The following is an 11,205-nucleotide window of genomic DNA, read 5'->3' as shown; positions in this document are numbered from 1 at the left end:
CAGCAACTGTATGTTTCGAGCTAGTTTGAAAAGGACACATACAATGGGTGTCCATCATCTGGCTACCTTGTACTGTCTCCATTTAACAGATGAAAACCAGGAGATGGAACACCCATATTCTGATATCCGGACCACTTTGTGAGCCCCAACTTCTCCACCACAGTATATCTCTGAAGGACCCACTTACGGGCTGCATGCTCTAGTCATTGACTTTGCAGTGGCATACCCTCCGTGGATTTAAAAGCTAAGAAGGTAATTTGGGGAAAGAGAGAGTAGAAAAATCTAATTGGTCTATGATATATTATCAACAGTTCAAAATATATCTCACCAGCTGCACACAGGAAGATGAAAGGCTGGACACCACATGGTGCCTTCACATGCACACAAGTGCACTAGAAACAAGATTCACAAGAACACAAGAAAAGTCCTGCTGGGTCAGGCCCAGGATCCCTATAGTCCAGCATCCTGTTTCCCACAGTGGCTCATTAGCTGCTTCTGGGAAGCCCATGAGCAACAGGAGAAGAGCCAGTGAAATCAACAGACTACCACACAAAGGGGCACTGAAAGAGGCAAAGGGGCACTGAAAGACCCACATTTCATTTTAAGCCATTTCTGCCCAATGTTGCATATATGCAACAGGAATCAAATGTGTACACCTGTGGGCTGGACAAAAATGGGTTAAGCATCTCATATCTTCTGGGAGCTATGGACAGTTCTGTAGGGTTAAGATGGAATACCAAATACATCTAATAATGGGTGATGATTATTTAAAAGTAAGTAAGGCATTTTTAAGACAAACCTAGCAACCAAAAAATGGAGGAAAAAGGAGCTGAAGGAGACAACAAAATCTGAATGGACATAGATGGATGAGATAATGGTTGGCAACCTTCAGTCTTGAAAGACTATGGTATAAGCCTACAGCACCCAGTATTCCCAGGAGGTCTCCCATCCAAGTACTAACCAGGCCTGACCCTGCTTAGCTTCCAAGATCAGATGAGATTGGGCATGTGCAGGGTAAAGAATATAAGAAGGCCAAAAGATAAAGTAACTGAGGAAGTATACATTCTAAGAGATGAGGACTGGACGAAGCAGCAGCAGGAAAGGGAAAAGAACGCTGGGCAGTCAGCATGCAGCAGGGAATGGATTTGGCTGACATTCACCCATCCATTTAGCTATGACCTGTTTTTATGATAACATTTCTATACACATTTCTGTCTTTCAGATCCTTCATGCTTAGAGATGCTCACAGCAATGAGAGCCATGCATGCCGGCTGGTTGGCTGCTGTTAAAGGAGCGGGAGTTGCATCCATCCATCAGAACTGTAATCCTGCACAGATTTCTGATGGATAGGAATTGCCATTTCAGAGAAAAATAGGACTGCTCATCTCAGAAAGGAAGAATCTCCAAAGCCCACTCCCACCCCTTCCACAATTATTCTGCTCTTCCATCACCCTTTTTCCTTTCCATGTTTGCAATGTAGGAAAATCAAGACAAATAACATGTTTTTAATATTGTCCTTTCAAGGAGATCTCTATTTGCATAGAGCAAACCCTTTCCTGTGCACAGCGCTAACATTAGTGTGACCTTTTCCTGCTAATTGGAAAATCTTACGGAAATAAAGCCTGTCAGGAAAATGAGAAGTGTCTCCCCTTTAGGCTGGCCAAACGACCTCAGAGGGGGAAAGAAGTTCTGAAATTCCTGTTCCTTCTGCTCACACTGCAAAATCTTTATTACTTTGGAGAGCCTTGAAACTCGGTAATGCCCCTCCAGTGTACCAAGAAGTAAATAAATTTCTTCTTATGACCACTTTGGAGAAACACACAACCAGATTTACTCAGCAGGGATAGATACTGGACAAGATAATGAAGAGAGAATAAGAATATGATAGGGGTTTACAGCCTCTTCTGTCTCTTTAAAGTGTTTTAATCCTTCAGAAACGGGATATCGGGTCCATTTCCTTAAAGATACAGTATCCCTTCTGGGACAGGTAATGTTATAAAAAGCCAAGATGTAACATCTATCTCATAGTATTGATTGGCACTTTAGTGTGATAAAGAGGGTTGAACCTGAAGGGGAAAAGGGGGGGGGGGAAAGGTTACTCAGGATTACTCTTGAAAGACTGCAAACAGAGACCCTGTTACACCAGGTCAATCTTTCAAATTACCTTGAATTTACACATAAATATATCGAACACACGCAGAGCTAGCAGGCACAGAAATCCCCCCAAACAGTATGAAGACTGTATGTTTCAGTATGTAACTAAAAAGGAACTAGGCATGGGGTTTGGGATCTGTAACCACGGTCTGAAGTGGTCCATTCCACCCAACGCTGAAACAAGCAAGTCCGTCTCACTCCTCTCTCCTGTACTGTGAAGGCACCTTTACTTGTGCTGTGACATTATTGCATAATGGGTATTTCTGTCCCTGCAAGTGGCAGACAAGCAAGTGGAGTACAGGAAAAATATACAACATCATGGCAGAGGCAAGCATGCCCAAACATTGCAAGGGAGGGAATGGGGAGAACTCTGTAGTGACCCAGTGTCAAGCAGAACTTCTCATTCTACCAGTCATCTCCCTCTTTTTGTGCATTATATGTATATACCTGCGTGCAGGATCAGGACTACCCCAAGATCTCCTGGCACCCAAGGTGGCACTCCTCTTCCTAGGATACGTGTTTTCTAGATTGTAAAATGAATGGGGGAATGGTGTGGAAGAGGAAATGCAGGGGAGAGGCAAGCGGTGGGCTAGAACATCTCTGTTCTTGCCCACCTCTCTCCTGACTTCTCCTCCACACTTGCTCTTCCGCTCTGTTAGTCTCTCTTTTTTCCAAATTTAGGAAGCAGGAGAATGAGAAAGAGTAGTGGAGGAGGTCAACCAGGGACAGGCAGATCCTACCAGTTTTCTGCACGGACAGGCCAGCCGGATTAAAGCTTTTCCCTCAAGAGTTTAATTTCTTGCAGGTTTGCCCCAGCCTTAGATTTACCCTCCCACAGGAATAGAACTGCAGTGAGGTGGTGGTCCAGAATTCCTTGCAATGGTTTCAAAGTGGCTATGAGCCCATCTACTACTTATTGTTGGAGTTGGTGCAACTACGTCTGCTGCCCAGAAAGGGTCAAGCTATGACCCAGTGAATCTGACCTGTTATCTCTGTGATCCTTTTGGGGTTTGGCCCTAACCCTTTATCCTTCCCTTCTCCTCTGAGCACTTCCTCTCTTGTCCTCTGACCACCGACCTGTTAAGATGGTGCAAACCAGGGCTCTGATGCCCAGGCCATCTTGAGCACATGACATGCAGGGCAAGGCAGCTCCAGGGCCTTGCTATCTAAGTAATAGCTGAACCTCTGATCCTAATCAGATGCTGTAAATATACACTCAATGGAACTGTAAGTAAATAACTTCTTTTTTGCAACTTTAACAAGCCATTGCCTCTTTGTCTTTTTTTATTGATTAGCAGTCAGCCAGGTGAGGGAGGTTCCCTGGGGTAATACCCAAAAGGGGGGGGGGTCTGCTGCTTAAGCTACTCTGCTTCCCCCCAAAGAGGAAACTATTTTTTTTATTTCCTCCAACACTTATCACCCAATAACCAGAGTGCTGACAATTGGTGCTCTTTAAAACTTTCCTTCTTTTTGTTTCCTCCTATTTTTTTAGGAAGAATTTAGGAATTTTTTTCCCCTCCTATCTTTTGGTCCCATTTCTATTTTTTTGCAAAATGACTACTTCTGAGCAGGCAAAAATATATGTTCCTGCTTTAAGTGAAGTCCTCAGTCCTCTCCTAACAATAGTAATAAGAATTCCCCACAATGCTTCTGCACACAAATGGGTTCCTTGCTAATTTAATGTTTCCATTTTTGTAAGTATTTACATAGGCTTTTTAAATACATGATCCATATAAGGTGCACCTATGTTCCAAGCCATACACTGAAAAGAGGAGAGTGAGAAAGAACAAAAGGAAGCACACACTTGGAGAATGGAATCTTTTGCTAGATTCTAGCAGAAGATTCCGATTTTGACTGTGAACAACTCCAGATATTTTTTAAAAGACAAAGGCCTGCCTTGAACGAAAAAAAAGCCTGCAAATCATCACTTTATTATTGTATTTTTGATGTCTGGCAGCTGCAGGCAAAAGGCTGATTCAACTCAAAAGCAGTGTGTTGGAGGTGATGCAAAAGAAGCTACGAAAGCTCTGTTTGTGGTGTTAGATCTGTGATGGCCCATTAAAGTCATCACTTGATGCTGCAACCCTTAGAGTGTTCAACCGGAGGCATCATATATTCCACTAAAAGCAGCTTCCCAGCCTCACTTGCATTATTCCAACACATGCACGACTGACTTTAATAGGGTTCGGAAGGCATCCAAATGCATGTTGTTGACCATTGTGGGAAACAGGATATTGGACTAGGGATGCATGTCTGAGCTTGCCTCATCTTAAGTTCTTACAGATGTAACAGCCAGGATTATTCTCAGTTTCTTTCTCTTTCACTGACTCATACACCTAAGCCCTGTTCAGTATTCCCTTGGGGGAAAACACAGGGAGGGGCATACTAGCACACCCTCAGTGATGAAGCACAGGCTACCCTGACTCCTCACTCTCCCAGTCAGGGCCTAGGAGAGGGGGGTAAAGGGGGTAATTTGTACCCAGGCCCAGGGTCAAAAAGGGGGCCCAGGAGCCAAAGGAGGGGGCCCAGAAATTTCCTAGGACCTTTTCCTATCTACTCAGACTTTGTGTTCACATAGGATGCTAGGGACACTACCACGAGCGTGTGGCTGCAGCTACTGGGAAGCCGTATATGCTGGTCTGAGGAATGCATACATGACACTCCTTAACACAGTGTCAAATCTGGGACAAACTGGCCTGCTACAGTAGCTCTTTGCTAAGTGGATCCACTTAGCATGAAGGAGTATAGAGGAGACCAGGAACACAGCTGTGGGACTACAGCTGCTGTAGAAGCAAGTTTTGGTATGCACAGGACACTTTCCATTCTAGTGTGAGCCTAAATACGATGATGGTAATGTTCTGCATGGTTTTCTCTATTTAAAAGATTTGAGAGAGGCTTAGAAGAGTGTTTGGTTTTCCGCATTACTGTACCTAGTTGCCGATGCTACATGGGTGGGTAGACCTGGCCTCCAAAGACTTTTCCAGATGTCTTCACCCTCTCACCATCCTGTTTTGCCCCCCCTGCCCCCATTCTGCTCTCCTGTCACCACCCCTCCCCACTCTGTTTCACCCCTTCCCCTTTGGAAAGGGGCCCAAAAGAAACTTTGCACCCCCTGATAAAATTCCTCTCAGAGGCCCTGCTTGCAGTAGTTAGTATTTGTCTTCTGAGGGCTTCGTTCAAATGCAATTACAAAAAGAAGCCCCCCTCACCCACAGCGTTTGCCTCTACAGACAAAACTAAATGGGGGGGGGGGTAAACCAGGGATGGAGTTAGGTGGTGCTTAGAGTGTTTGTTCCCAAGGAGACCCTTATGCATTCCCTGTCACAGAGGGAGAACATCTGAACAGTGTTCATGGATGTTGAGAGCCTGTGTTGGGTCTCATTAGGCAGAACAAAGTCATCAAGTGCTAAGGTGGTAGAATGGACTGCAAGTAAGAGATACTATTTTCTGAGTGCTTTTTTAATGTAAACCTATAAACAAATAACCCAGTACATTAGGGAGAACAATTCTATTCCAGTTTTCTCCCTACTGTGATTGCTGTATTTTATTTTATTTTTTGTCTTTGCTGATAGGGAAGAACATCCAAAAGAGAAATCCAAGTCAGTGGCATTTCAAAGCAATGCCACCCATTTCATCTTTTGAGCATTTGAGATCCTCCTATCTTGCATGACGGAGAAGGTCTGGGAATCAGGTGGATTGGACAGAGAATGTGTCATCATGAAACTGCTTTCACCCAAGTCCAGGAGGTCACAAATTTAACTCAGCAGCTTTTTGTTAGCACAGACCATGACAGCCAATCACATCATTAAAGACTAACTTGTAAGTCTCTCTGGGAATGCCTGCTACATCTGCTTCCCCTCCCCCACCTTGATCAAATTCAGTTATTCAGAGTAAAATTTGGCCCATAAATAATTCAAAACAACAGATGCAAACTGAGTGCCATTATTAGTGTTATGAGGAGGGCTGTTAGGAGATCAAATAAATCTTAGTCTGTTAATTGTATGAGTTTTAGAGTGCAATCCTATCTTGCTCTGGAAAGGCAAGCCAGGAGGCCTGCGCTGTATCCAATGCAAGATAGGGCCCAATTGGCTCAGCTGGAGGTAAGGGGAAACTTTACCTCCAGGGAGGAGGTGTAGCAGGGGTGGGACTGGTGGAGCTCAGCTTCACCAGATCTGGGGCCCCATGTTGGGCCATGCAGCCTGATACGGAACTCCTTGATCCTGCCGTGGCTCTGGAGCTGCTGCAAAATCGAGTAGCATAATTGAGTGGGGTTACTTGACTTAGGGGAAGGAGATGAAAGTTCCCTTCCCCTGAGGAAGCAGCAGTAGCTGGCCAGGGTGCACGGGATACCGCAGCAGTTTTTTTGGCACTCCAGGCAGCTCAGCATTGGGCTACCCATCAGCATAGATCTCAGTGATGCCCCTCTACTTCCCTTGTTTTCAGATGATGCAGGTATCTGTTGCAATAGTCATAACCTTAGAAAAGACAATTTCCCTTATCTCACATAACAAAAGGATTGCCTCTTTAAGGCGGCCCCTGCCATATGTAGATTTTTAAACCTGCAGGCGGAATAACTGGGGGCACAATTTAAGTTGATCAAAATGCTTTTCATTGATTAGCTTCACCTATTCATTGACATGGCCCAATCCCATCCCGCAGCGTTGAAGAAAATATAGCAGTAATGACAGTATATGCACTGCATCCTGTGGGGTGGGGTGGATGAGCAGGAGGCCTATGTGTCTCCTCAGACCTATGCCAGCAACAGAACATTGCGCCACTATTGGCCAGTTGCAGATGTTCACCCCTGCTGACATAGAGCCCAGGCTGATCTGACTCTGGTAAGTTGGCAGCAGGGGTGGAGGTGGATACTGGCAGCACCACCATGTGCCAGGATTTGACCCCTTCTTTTTGAACCTGACCTGCCCCTTTTCTCTTCTTGGATCTATGCCAGCTGGGCCTTTTACACTGGGCCTTTTACAACAGAAGAACACTTGTATAGGCTTCTATTCTGTACACACTTTCCTTGGAGTAAATCCCACTGAACACAATAAAACTTACTTCTGAATAAACTTGTGTAGTAAATGTTACACCTCTACAAGTTGCTATCATCCAGCCCAACCCTCTTCATGGGGGCGAGGATTAAACTGGGAGAATCCCATATACATCACCTGGCGTTATTAGAAATAAGAATGTGATGTGACACAGATGTAATAAATAAGAAGAAAAATCATTTTAATAAGATCTATCTCAGTATCCTATTTCCCCTGGGGGCTGGGGATAAGAATAAGCCCTCCGTCTAGCTGTACTTGTCGTAAGAGGCGACTGAACAGCCACCGGGTAGATGGGACTCGTTAGCCTGGGAAGGCAGCTCATCTGAGAGAAGGAAAACGCTGATCCCAAACCTCCACTGCCTTGTGGCTACATCCAGTTATGGAAAAGGCTTCAGGAGTCAACCTCGAGGCAAAATCCGGAGCTGGAGTACCTGAGGCAGTTCATGGCTGAACACAGTCACGTTCTGGCAACTCCTGCGACGCCGCTGGAACCAACCATATTGGCCTCTGCCTTTCCATTGGACCATTTCAGCGACGTGGAGAGGGGGGATTTGCTGCATGGGAAACTATCCTCCATATCTACTTTACCCAGGCTTTGTGCACTGGAGAGGACACTGTCCCAGAACACTATTCAGAGCACGATACCATAGTCTTCCGAGACTGAAGGATGCCAACAAGTGTCCTATTGCAGACTACTCCTGAAAACTTAGATTGGTAGACTGCACCCTAATCTACCTGTACTGTAGTCTTCAGGTTTGCAATTGTATGATAAATTAGCTAACACTTCCCAAATATTTCTGAGCTAAGCAAGCATCTTCCTTGATCCAAGAATCCATGCAAGAATTCTGCTGAGAGTCCTAAATGTCACTCTCTTCTGTTTTAAATGGCAATCTTTTTAATGGTAACTAGCTTATCAACAAGAATTCCAATTCCCTCTTAGTGCCCTGTTGGTGCATCCTTGTCCTTCCCCCCTACCCACCAACACCAGAGGTACTAACGGAGGAGCTGCCGTTTGCTGATTTCTTTCCGTCCACTAGACAGAACGGTGACATCAGCAAAACCATGTCCCATTCTGGGAGCGTTAATTGTTATTTAAAAAATGATACAGGGGCAAGAGCTCACACATGGTTTTGATCTATCAAAATGATTGATTGCTACATTTTAAAGCAAGCCTGATTCCACGCCAGTTGAAGAGAGAAGCGTCTTTGAAAATCAAACCTTCAGTGGGTGATAAATGACAGCGTTTTAACAAATGTGTACAGATTTTGATGTGTTTTGAAGTACAGATCCTGCAGCAACCTTTAAAATGAGTTTTGTATAGTGACCCTCATTTCCTTGTGCAGGCATATAATGGGCTACTAAGGGCTGCAGGGGAACTCACAACAATCAGAGGCTAAATTGGCCTGAAACGGTGCTGTTGATTCTGCCACTGGTCATTGAGACACAATGAAAAACCTTTCTGAAAAGACACAAGCCTTGCCTCAAACAACACTCAAGACCCCTAGGACGCTCCCACTCCCTGCAAAGGTGGAGTGAAAAAGTGTTTTTTTTTTAAAGGGGAAAGAAAAAAGCCCAGCCACCACCACTAAGCACGCACGCACCTTAAGCAGGCAACTGAAAACTATTATGGGTAAGTAGCTGGGAGGGTCTTAGTGCCAAGCCTGTTTTACAGTCAGTGGTATCACTAGGGGGGTACAGGGTGTGTGGGCTCCTCCAGGTGATGCGTACGGGGATGGGTTAAAAAAACCATTGGTCAAAATTTTTAAAATTTTGCTACTTTTGACCAGGGGTGCCCAAACCCCGGCCCTTTGGCCACTTGCGGCCCTTGAGGCCTCTCAATGTGGCCTTCAGGGAGCCCCCAGTCTCCAATGAGCCTCTGGCCCTCCAGAGATTTGCTGGAGCCCACACTGGCCCGACACAACCGCTCTCAGTGTGAGGGCGACTGTTTGACCTCTCACATGAGCTGTGGGATGACGGCTCCCTCCACTGCTTGTTGTTTCACGTCTGTGATGCAGTAGCAACAGCAAAGGAAAGGCCAGCCTTGCTTTGTGCAAGGCCTTTTATAGGCCTTGAGCTATTGCAAGACCTTCATTCATTCATATAAGTTCATCTTTAATATATTCATTTATGTAAACTTATGTAAATTTATTCAAATTTTAAATGTAAATTAATTCTTTTTCCCCCGGCCCCCGACACAGTGTCAGAGAGACTCTGACCCTCCTGCCCTCCTGCCAAAAACTTTGGACACCACTGCTTTTGACTAATACCATCATGTTATATACTATTTGATGCGCAATTGCATGCAGAATGCAATGAAACAAACTATGTTGCAATATTTCTATTCTATCCAAATTCAAAGCCAAGAAACCAGTGGGGCGGAGCAATGGTGCATCACCAAACCCACTACCCGGGTACTGCCCTGCCCGCTGTGTGGGAGGAGAACCATCATGGGGGTGATGCACTGACCTCCTGTATCAGGTGACGCAAACCCTAAGCGACACCACTGTTTAGAGTGTATGTTCCTTGGGGGCAAGGATCTGTTTTCGTTTGCCTTTGTAAGGAGCCATTCGCCACCATCAATGAAAGCTGATGATGCTGCAATAACAAATAATTATAAAAAGAAGCAAGATCTTTACTGGAGGCACCCAAAGAGAAGCTTGCTGCCATGTAGTCATTGCCTCATCACCAGGGTTGTCTGTGCTCTGCACTAAACAGATTCATATTCTGCTCCAAAGAAAGCCAGCTTTCAAACCCAGAGTGAGGACTGAAGTCACATAACACAGCCAGCTTGCTGAAGATAAACAGAACTGGGCCTGGTCAGTGCATGGATAGCAGATTGACTGGGAACTGTCATATATGCCGCCTTGGATTTCTCAGAAGAAAAACAGCACACAGGCTCCTAAGGTCATAAATAAAATCATGTGCTCTGTGTGAATCAGGCAAATGTGCAGAATTTACTTTAGCCTGCAAAGTTTGTAACCAGTTTGCAATACGCACGCACCAATTTTGTACCCTCTGCGTCATTTGCTTCTGGTTTCTTCAGTGATGAGGAAGAGTGAGAAGCTATAGGGTGCTAGTGCCTGAATGTTATTTCCTGGGCTTTTGGCATTGCAGCAGATGTTGCTCGAACACTTTCACGCATCTCTTCACAGCCTTGAGTGCTAAACATTTAGGGAAAGCAAACTGAGGTGTTTCGAAATCTATGGATACCATGTTGTGTGGCTTTTCCTGTGCTCCTGAAGAACTGCAACATGCATACAGTTCTGGGCACATTAAACCAGAGACCCTTTGAACTACCAACATGTATTTATCTACCAATTAGAGTAACTCTCAGAAAGTTTTCTGTTCATTGGTTAACTCCAAGAGCTGCTTGCCCTCTCTACAGTCAGGCCAGCCCCATCAGTTCCTAGTTGCCAGCTCTGACAGAAGCTGTTACCAGATATTATCTTTCCCATGTGATGCACTGTTGGCAATTCCTGGAAGCCCTGTTAACCCATTTTTGCCCAGCCCACAGCTGTAGATAGTTGGTCCGTGTTGTGTATATGCAACGTTAGGCAGAAATGGCTTAAAAGCTCTGAAATTCCTCTCAGTAGTCACCTGGAGACCAATGCCAATTCCTGGAGGTTTGGCAAGGGTGGCGGACCTCCCATTTACTTGAAGGGGCAAATGCCCCAGGTGCGGAGCCTCATGTACTTTTAGGACCCCAAGGCTCCCGACAGGGTTGCAAACTGTGTTTCGAGTTTGCTGGAAGCACAGTTTAAAGCATCAGGAAATCTTCAGGAGGCTTTCCCAATGTGATGACCTGGAGTCGTGTGAGGCAACATGTGCTCCAGGTAAGTGGGGGAGGGGGGTTAAATTTGCACAGGGAGCAGAGGCATTCCATGGGGGGGCACCATCGCAGACCTTTGCCTTGGGGCTGGGGAGGTCCACCACTGTTTGGTAACCCTATCATCAGTACATATCATTGCTCCTTTCAGCCTTTCCCTCTCTGTGGTTACTT

The 11,205-nt window shown here is 45.4% G+C and overlaps 1 pseudogene; it reads right to left on the bottom strand.

The window, feature by feature from the left end:
- Positions 1-912: 912 nt before the first annotated feature.
- LOC136661000 (5S ribosomal RNA) lies at positions 913-1,029 on the bottom strand (annotated as a pseudogene).
- Positions 1,030-11,205: the final 10,176 nt, after the last annotated feature.

This window comes from Tiliqua scincoides, chromosome 9 (assembly GCF_035046505.1).
Source record: "Tiliqua scincoides isolate rTilSci1 chromosome 9, rTilSci1.hap2, whole genome shotgun sequence".
Classification (NCBI taxonomy): domain Eukaryota; kingdom Metazoa; phylum Chordata; class Lepidosauria; order Squamata; family Scincidae; genus Tiliqua; species Tiliqua scincoides.
Note: the sequence above shows the minus strand (reverse complement) of the source record. Positions and strands in the feature narration are given on the sequence as shown.